The sequence below is a fragment of the Bos javanicus genome, chromosome 5, assembly GCF_032452875.1.
Source record: "Bos javanicus breed banteng chromosome 5, ARS-OSU_banteng_1.0, whole genome shotgun sequence".
In the NCBI taxonomy this organism is placed as follows: Eukaryota; Metazoa; Chordata; class Mammalia; order Artiodactyla; family Bovidae; genus Bos; species Bos javanicus.
In genome coordinates, this window is record NC_083872.1 from 32,299,333 (window position 1) to 32,308,030 (window position 8,698).

General features: G+C 38.4%; 1 pseudogene; it reads left to right on the top strand.

Annotated features, from left to right (window-relative positions):
• The first annotated feature begins 2,714 nt into the window (after window positions 1-2,714).
• Window positions 2,715-3,583, top strand: LOC133248665 (olfactory receptor 8S1-like; annotated as a pseudogene).
• The last annotated feature ends 5,115 nt before the right edge of the window (window positions 3,584-8,698 follow it).

Consider the following 8,698-nt stretch of genomic DNA (forward strand, 5'->3'; position numbering starts at 1 on the left):
CTTTCTCTTGTGTATCCTATACTTAACTTGTGATTACATTGTAACTCATGCCACATTCCTCAGTTTATTTCTTATCTTTCTAAATCCTGTTTGCCCCTAGCATCTTAAGATCACTATCTCCTAAAAAGGCTTCTAGCTATTCTTAATTATTCCTAAACCCTAAACTCAGCAAACTACTTTTGCTATAAATATTTCCCTCACAAACAGGTCTCAGAAAACAATCCTTCCCATGGCCTCAAGCTGCAGCCTATGTGCTCATCCTGGGACATTCTTTGTAAAGATCCTTGAACAAATGTCAATGGTTATTTTATAGATTATTTTCTGGGCACAACTGTAGAAGGCTTTGTGCTTTTTCATGCTTCTCTCAAGCACCTTAACATTCTTTCCAGCCAACTCAACCGAAGAAAGGAAAGAACAAGTCAGAATCACAAGGCCTAACTTCTTCATCCCAGGGCCGTGCCTGCAAGATGAGGAGATGGGGTTGGGGCCGTGCCTCCATTTTGTCAGTAATGCCTTACGCAGCTCCTGACATCAATGACCTTTGAGCTAAGATGTGAAGGCTCTTGGCAGGATAGGCAGAGAAAGAGAAGCAGGAATGATGTGGGGCCCAGTGGGGGGCACAGGGGCGTGGTTGCTGAGTGGTGGAGCTGGAGGAAGAGGCTATATAGGTCACTTCTCATCTTTGGGCCTCGGTCTCCTCACCTATAAACAGAGGGCACTGGGCTCCATGACCTCCAATGGACCCTTCAGAGCAGAGAGATCCATGATTGACCATGCTGAATAAGCTCAGGGACCCTTTGTGAGTTTCTCTTCCTCTAATTTCATTAAATTTCTGTTATATGAAACTCTGTCCTAGGGTGCATCTTCTCTTATGATTGGGCTCTCAGTGGCTAAGTTTGTTAATGATTCTTTTACTCATATATTCAGCCCAAATAATTTTCCTGAACTTCAGGACTCTAGCTCTAAGTGCCTCCTGAATGTCTCATCACTGTCTCACAGGCTCATCAAACACAACATACTCAAAACTGAGTATCCTCTTTCCCTCAAACATGCTGCTTTTCCTGGGTCACCTATTTTAATAAATGAGACCCCTCAGTCACCAAAGATAGAAACCTGAGAATCTTTTTTTTATTATTATTCTTTTATCCTATCATTGAATTGATGATGAAATTCTTTTTTATTTGTTTTTGGGGGGGTTTTTTTGGCTGTGCCAAGGATCAAACCTGGGCCCTGAAAGTGAAAGTACCAAGTCCTAACCACTGGATCACCAGGGAATACTTGAAATCGTTTTGAATACAGTTAATGATATCTTTCGGGCTTTCTGGGTAGCTTGGCTGGTAAAGAATCTGTCTGCAATGCGAGAGACCTGGGTTCGATCCCTGGGTTGGGAAGATCCCCTGGAGGAGGGCATGGCAACCCACTCCAGCATTCTTGCCTGGAGAATCCCCATGGACAGAGGAGCCTGGCGGGCTACACTCTACGGGGTCTCAAAGAGTTGGACTCGACTGAACGACTAAGCACAGCACAGTGATGTCTTTCGAATATGTCTCCTCTCATTTGCCCTCATTGCTGCAGCCTCTGTTAACCCCTTATCATCTCTAGCCAGGGCTGGTGCAATGCTCTCCCAATTCTCCTTCAACAGATGTTCCTATGGATTACAACCTCACTTCCTTCAAATTTTTGTTCAAGTGACACTGTCTCAGTCCTTCCCTGACTACTCTATTTTAAGTTGTAAACCTCACTGCCTTCCTCTATTCCATTAACAATCTCCCTTTCCCTGATCTATAATTTTAAACAGCACATAGCATCTTCTAACACATTATACTTATTTATTATTACACCTATTATTTCTTATCTGTTTCACCTGACTGGAATGTAAACTCTGATGTGTTTAATGATGCACCCTAGGTCTAGAAGCATGCCTGGCACATAGAAGGTACTCAGTACGTGTGTACTGAATAGATGAGCTAATTGCCCTGACTATACGCTCCATCGTTCATCTTCCACATGTCCACTGGGTGAATATTTCTAAACTACCAATCTGATCACATGACCCACATATTGGTATTACATGCCTCCTGACATCACCCTGTACCCACCCAAACGAAGCTGATGAAGTTCCTCAGAGATGTACTATCAGCACATGTCTCCTTGTATTTGATCACATCATTTCCTCTGCCTGGAATGCCATCTTCCATTTTATCTCCATAGTGGAGTAAATTTCAGTCAGGCTTAAGCATTTTTACCTCTTCTTTGAAGGTTTGCCATGTTATCTAGAGATGATTGATTCACATTTGTACCAGCACTGTATCCTGTGCATTATGTTATTATAGCCTTTATTTTGCTTCTTTACATGTCTGTCTGCCCCTGTTAAATTATATTTCTTTAAGGGCAGCAATCATGCCACGTGCAACTTTCTATCCTTGGGATCTGGTAGAGTGCCCAGTACTTGGATGCTTATTAAATATTTCCTGAGTAAATGAGTATTAAAAATTAAAGAAGCAATTATGGGGGGTGAACTTTGGAAGGCTGCATGCCTCCAGAGTTGAAGTAGTGATGGGGGGTGCCGAGTGTGACAAAGAGGGAAACTCCTTGACTTCATAGTTTTTATTTATACCTTTAAGCTGTTAAGTTACATTTTTCACAGGGGAGGCAGTCCTATTCACCTGGAATGACTCAACTGCATTATATTTCTTTTTAGGGCATCTCTAATCATGAAAAATCTCACCATCATTACTGAATTTGTCTTCATGTTATTTTCCAGAAATCCCCAGATCCTGAACATGCTTTTTGCAATGTTCCTGGTGATATACCTCCTGCCTGTGATGGGGAATCTGGTGATGATCCTGGTGATCAGAACTGATTCTCACCTTAAGACACCCATGTCCTTCTTCCTAGGTCACCCGTCATTTCTGGATCTCTCCCTTTCTTCAATAACCATGCCCAAGATGCTGGAGAACTTGTTAACTCAAAAGAAAACTATCTTTTCTTTTGGTCCCGAGTTTCTTCCGCATACTCTCTGGGAGCACAGAGGCCTGCCTGCTCTCTGCCATGGCCTATGACCGCTATGCTGCCGTCTGCTGCCCTCGGCTATACAGTGTGATTGTGAACAGGCCTCTGTGTGTTGGGAAGCTGACTGCAGCTTGGGCAGTGGGGTTCCTAAACTCGCTGCCAGACAGTCTTTTCACGTACAACACAGTCTTTTCACTGTGGCCCCAGTGTCATCCCTCACTTCTGCTGTGAGCTGCCTTCACTCTTCCCTCTGTCTTGCCCTGATCCTACTGCCAATGAGGCCCTTCTTGCTGGGCCATGTGCATTGTTAGGATTTGTGACATTTCCCCTGATTCTTTTCTCTTATTCTAGAATAATCTCTGCCATCATAAGCATCCCTTCTGCTGGGGGTCAAGGCAAAGCCTTCTCTACATGTTCCTTCCACCTCACTGGGATGCTTTTATTCTATGGGACAGCCTTATTTAGGTACATGGCCCCTCTCTCGGACTCCATGTTGGAGCAAGTGGTCTCCATTCAGTACAGTGTGATCACGTCCTTGTTAAACCCTCTCATCTACAGCCTCAAGAACTAGGAGGTGAAGATAGCCCTGCATAGAGTGTTGAAGCAATAAATGTGCCCCTCTGTATGTGGGGGATTCATGTTATCTTTGGTTTGAAGACAATGAAAAAGCATAGTCAGGGACTGTACAGCATTAATGGCTAACTTGGTCACTTTAGAAATTTGCCATTTGATGAATATAACCTCTTGTGTGTGGGTAATAGAGCTCTAAGTGTGTGATTGCTTATTTTATTGTATTTGATAGGAAAATAAAGTGAAGCCTGAGAAATAAGCATTGTGATGGAATAATGTAGACAAGAGTCCAAATTTGTTTGCCTTTTTTTAAAATTTATTATTATTATTATTATTTTTACTTTACAATATTGTATTGGTTTTGCCATACATCAACATGCATCTGCCATGGGTGTACACGTGTTCCCCATCAAAGTGTTAATAGTATGGCATTCTAAGCATTAAAAAAGAAAGAAAAAAAAAAGATGGGAGGGTGAAAGGCATTTCAGAGTGAGAGAAAACAAGCTACTGATTGAAGATTGTACTGAATGAGGGTTGCTTCATCCACCTTACCTGGGGGAACCAAAAAAAATTGATGTGCCTAGTTTGAGTTACTAACTTTCAAGTTGCCAGAAAGCAACTAGGACAGGAATCTGCCCTAATCCAATCAAAGGAAAAATAACTGTTTCAAGTGTGCTGGTGGTAACATTTTGAGTATCTGGAATGGAATCTGGCTGTCTGGCAACTAGACTAGAGATCTCCTTGGACATAACCTAGAGAATGTCTATGCTGTCTCAAAACAATGTTTTCATTCAACCCCAAGAACATCAAGTCAGTTAATTCACTTGGTGTCTGACAGTCCCAATCAGCCAAACCCTCCTGAACTCACTGTCCATCATTTCTTTGACACATATTCAGTCAAATATATTAATTTCTTGTCACAAAAGATTCATGGGTGAGGAGACAGTAAGCTAACAACCCAGTGGATGGACTGACTTCTGTCACTCTTTAAATGAAATACTTAACATGCATCATTGTATTTACCCTCATAAGCATTAAACAAAAGTAAGGTTTTTTTTTTCCTTTGGCATTTTCTTAATTTCTTAAAATTGAAAAAATATTGTTGGTTTGTTTTTTTTTTATTTTTACCATGAACTTTTAATCTTAAATATATAATAAATCCTACAAAATTAGTAGGGGAGTGTGTAGTGAGTAAATAAGAAAAATACTTCAAAAGATGTAAATATTTTATAAATCATATTTTCAGGAAAAATTAATTTTTTAAATTTAATTTTATTTTTTAACTTTACAATATTGTATTGGTTTTGCCATATATCGAAGTATACTTCTAAAATATAATGGTTATATATCCATAGTAATTACCTTTTGGGTCAGTTCTACAAATTGACGTCATCAGATTTTGTCAAGAAAAAGTGGTTTTTGTACAGAGTACAGCCAGTTCTGCACCTCATGTAGAACACACAGTTATCCCTTAAGTGATCTAATTTCAACATAGGAGGTAGAATTAACACAACTTAGTGACTCTTTAAATAAAGGAAGAGTTAATAATAACACCATTGTGCCCTGCCCCTTATATATTTTTAAGAGTACCTCTCCAAAATGGACCTATTTAGATATAGGTTATGGGTATAATGAGAAGGGTATCCTTCCCCAGACCAAACCCTAGTAAAGGATATGCAGTCACTTAAATGGACATCAACGGTATAGCATCTGCATCTTGCACCCATTCCCGTCCTCATTTGCATCTTTGAGAGATGGGTTCAAGGACTGACTCATCTATCAATCTCCCCTCCCTTAGGAGACTGAAGCAGTCATTGGCACAAGCTTCCAGGTGTGCTTGCTACCTACTTCTTTATTCTCAATTCCTACTACAGACTGTCACGCAGCAAAATCTCTGGTGGACTGCCCTACCAGCCTCCCATATATACATTATGAATTGTGTTAGTTAAAAAAAGTTTTATACTCAAACTGTCATCCCTTATCTTGTCACTCTCACTCCCTCTCCTGCCCTTTTGCTATAAGTATGATCTTGATTTATATTACCAATTTGCTTGCATAAATATTTATACTAATTTATAGTCCAGCCAGCAATATATTAGAGGGTTTAGCAATATATATCTGCCAGAGTTGACAATCATTTTAATATTTACCAATTTGATAGGTATAAGATGTTAATTCTTTCTTGTGTTTGCATTTATTTTTCATCACAAATAATATTCAACATTTCTCAAACATTAAACATCAGTATCTCATCTTTTATTATTAGCATGCCATTTTCTTAGTTTCTTACTACATTTACAGTATTATTTTTATTTGAATGATGTGTTTAAATAAGAAGGATGTTAATTTTTGCAATAACTCACTTCAAACCCTTTCAAAGTGTATTGTTTTACTGTTATGTTTTTATTTTTATTTGTGTTATATAGTCAAATAACTTTCCTTTTGTGTAATTTTCTCTGCTTTTAAGGTTAAGAAGTCCTTATCATCAGTGTCCTGAATTTTTCTTCTAGTTTTCTTGTGTGCTTTTTTACATTTCATTTAAGTCATGTAGAATTTCTCTTGTCCCTTCCAAGCAAGTATATTATAAGAGTCTGACCCTCGTTTGGCTCAGGGAGGTAGGACCAGATACAAAATAAATGAGGAACAAAGAAGAGACATCCAAGGTAAACCAATGTCAAGAGCTAAATAACCTATTTGTATGATTTCTCAATAGCAAGTTTGCAACTAGAGTTAGGAAGAGGTTGTGTAAATAAGATCTGAAGCATAACTTCTGAATTATTCCCCTGATTTATGTAAGAATAGGGAAGAAATTGTGAAGGATATTCTCATTTACTTAATTAAATTACCACCTATGATCTTAAGATTCCCCCAAACTATAATTTGATTCACAAGTTTACATCTGAGAAACAGACTCATCTGCCCAATACCAACAGCCGATGCTGCTGCTGCTAAGTCCCTTCAGTCGTGTCTGACTCTGTGCGACCCCAGATATGGCAGCCCACCAGGCTCCACCATCCCTGGGATTCTCCAGGCAAGAAGACTGGAGTGGGTTGCCATTTCCTTCTCCAATGCATGGAAGTGAAAATTGAAAGTGAAGTCGCTCAGTCGTGTCCGACTCTAGCTAATTCTACCTAAATTTTCCCAACATAGCTTCTCAATTCTATTTGCTCTCTTGTTGTTGCTCAGTCACTCAGTCATGTCTGACTCTTTGCAACCCCATGGACTGTGGCACGTCAGCCTTCCCTGTCCTTCACCATCTCCCGGAGCTTGCTCAAACTTACGTCCATCGAGTCAGTGATGCCATCCAACTATCTCATCCTCTGTCATCCCCTTCTCCTCCCGCCTTCAGTCTTTCCCAGCATCAGGGTCTTTTCTAATTAGCCAGATCTTCACATCAGGTGGCCAAAGTATTGGAGCTTCAGCTTCAGCATCAGTCCTTCCAATGAATATTAAGGACTGATTTCCTTTAGGATTAACTGGTTTGATCTCCTTGCAGTCCAAGAGACTCTCAAGAGTCTTCTCCAACACCATAGTTCAAAAGCATCAATTCTTCCCCACTCAACTTTCTTTATAGTCCAACTCTCACATCCATACATGACTACTGGAAAAACCATAGCTTTGACTAGATGGACCTTTATCGACAAAGTGATGTCTCTGCTTTTGAATAATCTGTCTAGGTTGGTCATAGCTTTTCTTCCAAGGAGCAAGTGTCTTTTAATTTCATGGCTGCAGTCACCATCTGCAGTGATTTTGGAGCCCAAGAAAATAAAGTCTCCTTAATATGAGTAAAGTTCTTTAAAATGTATGTATATGAATATATATATGAATTAAAAATATATATGTTTTATGTATTTCTCTCTAAAGCTGATATCACACTTACTGAGATAACACTAAGAACATTTCCCTGAATCAGGAAAAGGAGCCCTTGATAGCCACTATTGTGAAAATGCATATAATATTAAATATTCATGGAATACTCCAGGATCTATTAAGAGAATGCAATTTGACAAGAAATTAAGAATAAAAACTTGAAAGAAGAGGATAATTTTAGGGTTTTGCAAAGGATGTGATTGTTTATCTGGAAAATCTAGGAGATTTATACAGAAAACTGTTAAGAGTAAAGTAACTAGATATAAAATTAATAAACAGAAATCAATATCCTTGCTTATCTCTAAACAACTAATTAGAAAACATAATGGCAGAAATTAACATCACAGTAGGAACAAAAAAAGATAAAACACCCAGGAATAAATTTAAAGTGTTCAAAAGCTCATGGAAGAAAAGCTTAACATTCTATCAAGGGACTCAAAGAAGATTAAAACAATGAACAAGCATATCATATTATTGAGTGGTAGAACTCAATATAGTGAAGATCTAATAACTCTCTTAAAAGCTTATGGATGGAGCATGGTGTTAATAAAAATATAAACAAGCTTCTTTTAGAATTAGATTATTTGTTTCTAGAATTCAAAGGAAAAGTTAAAAAAACAAGAATAGAAAACTCTAAGTGTAATAAAGGGAAAAGTTCTGCAGAATATAAAAATGAAAGGATCCAATAATTCCAATTGTGTAGCACTAGTGAATGAATATATTGAATAGATAGACCATAAACATACCCAAAGATATACAGGCAATTTAGAATATTGGAAAGATGCTAATTCAGATCAATAGGTTAAAGATGGATTATTCATTATATGATATAGACTAACTGGTAGCTTTCTGTTAAAAATGAACGTGGATTCCTGTCTTACACCCAAATAAATTCCACATGAATTAAAGACAAATAATTAAACTATTAAAATGTGGAAGGATTTTAATTTAAAAAAATTTAATTGAAGTATAGTTGACTTGCAATGTTGTTAGTTTCTGGTGTATAAGAAAGTGATTCAGTTTTATATATATATATTAATTGCTCAGTCATATCCAATTCTTTCCAACCCTATGGATTGTAGCCCACCAGGCTCCTATGTCCATGGAATTCTCCAGGCAGGAATACTGGAGTAGCTTGCCATTTCCTTCTCCAGAGGATCTTCCTGACCCAGGAATTGAATCTGGGTCTCCCACATTGAAGGCAGATTCTTTACTGTCTGAGCCACTAGGGATGAGTATGTGTATG